This window comes from Belonocnema kinseyi, chromosome 1 (genome assembly GCF_010883055.1).
Source record: "Belonocnema kinseyi isolate 2016_QV_RU_SX_M_011 chromosome 1, B_treatae_v1, whole genome shotgun sequence".
Lineage (NCBI taxonomy): Eukaryota > Metazoa > Arthropoda > Insecta > Hymenoptera > Cynipidae > Belonocnema > Belonocnema kinseyi.
The window spans coordinates 92,310,579-92,312,688 of record NC_046657.1 but is presented as its reverse complement, the minus strand read 5'-3'; positions in this window follow the sequence as shown (position 1 = coordinate 92,312,688).

The following is a 2,110-nucleotide window of genomic DNA, read 5'->3' as shown; positions in this document are numbered from 1 at the left end:
CAAATTTTTAAGACAAAATATTGATTATTAAAGAAAAAAAGCCGTCGGAACCTAAAACTGGTAAAATCGACAATTTTCTAAGTATCACATGCCCTTAATAAGTTTATACAAGGATCGTGTCTTATGTTTAAAATATTTAAAATACTTATTTATTCGCAAAATCTTCAAAGTGAAAGATTCAAGGTTAAAGATTAATCTTTTTTGTTTGAAAATTTGGCCATTCAGTTTAAAATTTATATTTGTAGGTTGAAAATTAAACTATTTGGTTAACAGTTAAACTATTCGGTTGTAAATGCAAATCCTTCATTAAAAAGTCAAATTGTGAACAAACCCGTTTACGCTTAAAATAAAAAATTTTAATTTTCAGTTTTAAAAATATTAACGAATTTGCAACCAAGTAGTTACTTTTTCATCCAAAAACATAACATTTTAACGAAATAGTTAAACTTTTGAATAAGTATATACATTTTCTACCAAAAACTAAAAAATATGATTATTTTAAAACAGCAACGGCTGAATTGAACTAAAAAGTGCATTTCAAGCACATTTTTTCATTTTTAACCGGAGATAAGTTTTAAACTAAAATGTTGATAAATCAGTCTCGACCTTGTATTTATGTTAGATCACTCAATCAGTCGTCGATTGGTAAGGTCAGTTACAATAAAAACAGACAAATGTTAGTTAAACGTTTCGGTCCTGAGTTTGGACCCTCTTCAGTAAATATTTTATTAGTCAAAATCTGTAAGATAAAATCAAAAATCGTATAACATGAAAACAAATACGATAAAAAATAAACAAAAAAGGAAAAAGGGAAGTTTGAATTTTTAAGCAATAAAATAAAATAAGTTAATGAATTAAATAACAGAAGAGAAATTACTCAAATTTGAGCATTTCATGGTTGTTATATTGTTATTTAATCTGTTTTATAAACAAACTTTTCGCACTATGAAATGCTCAAATTTGAGTAATTTCTCTTCTTTTATTTAATTCATTAACTTATTTTATTTTATTGCTTAAAAATTCAAACTTCCCTTTTTCCTTTTTTGTTTATTTTTTATCGTATTTGTTCTCATGTTATACAATTTTTTTATTTTGTATTACAGATTTTGACTATAATAAAATATTTACTGAAGAGGGTCCAAACTCAGGACCGAAACGTTTAACTAACATTTCTCTGTTTTTATTGTAACTGACCTTTCCAATCGACGACTGATTGAGTGATCTAACTTTACACTAAAATAATGAATCTTCAACCAAAAAAATTAATTTGTAAAAGGTCGTTCAACCTTAAAACAATTAGAGGAATGTTCAACAAAAAGATTAATTTTCAATCAAAGAAAGAAAGAATTTTCAACAAAAGAATTAAATTTTCAACTAAAATGATGAAAAATCAACCCAAAAAAGATCCATTTTTACTCAATTAGTTTAACATTTAACCAAGTAGTTAAATGCAAACAAAAAAGACAAATTTTAAAGAAAATAGTTGAGTCCTCAACAAAGGAGCTTTAACAAAAGATAATTCACAACTACCAAATTACAGTTGTAGATGTGCAAAGCTCTAGGACGAACAAAGAAAAAAGAAAAGTATATACAAAATTGTTGAGTTTTCAACCCAAAAAGGCAAGTTTAAAAAAAAAAAGTTGAATTTTCAACCAAAAGGGATACATTTTTATTGTGTTCATGTTCACTACGAAAATCAAGTTTCTACACAAAGAGATGAGTTTTTAACCAAGAAACAATTTTAGTCAAGACAGAAAAAAAATTCAACTAAATTGTTGAACATTTTCAACAAAAATTTTTAAAAAACTGTTCTCTTATAGTTTTAAAATCAAGCAATTGGTTGAAAAATTCGTCTTTTTTGTTAAACATTAATCTCATTAGTTAAAAATTAATCTTCTGAGCATAGAATTTTTTTATAACGAAAAAATAGTTCTCTTAAAATTAAATCTAAAAACAACATAATTCCCTTCCTGATGGATTCAATGACCTGAAGTGTAGAACCTGCCTAATGTTAAATGGATTCGACGTCCTTTGAAATAATTTTTATAACACTGTTTTTTTTCGGTGAAAATTAATTTTTTCAACAGATAATTCAACTATGACATTTTTG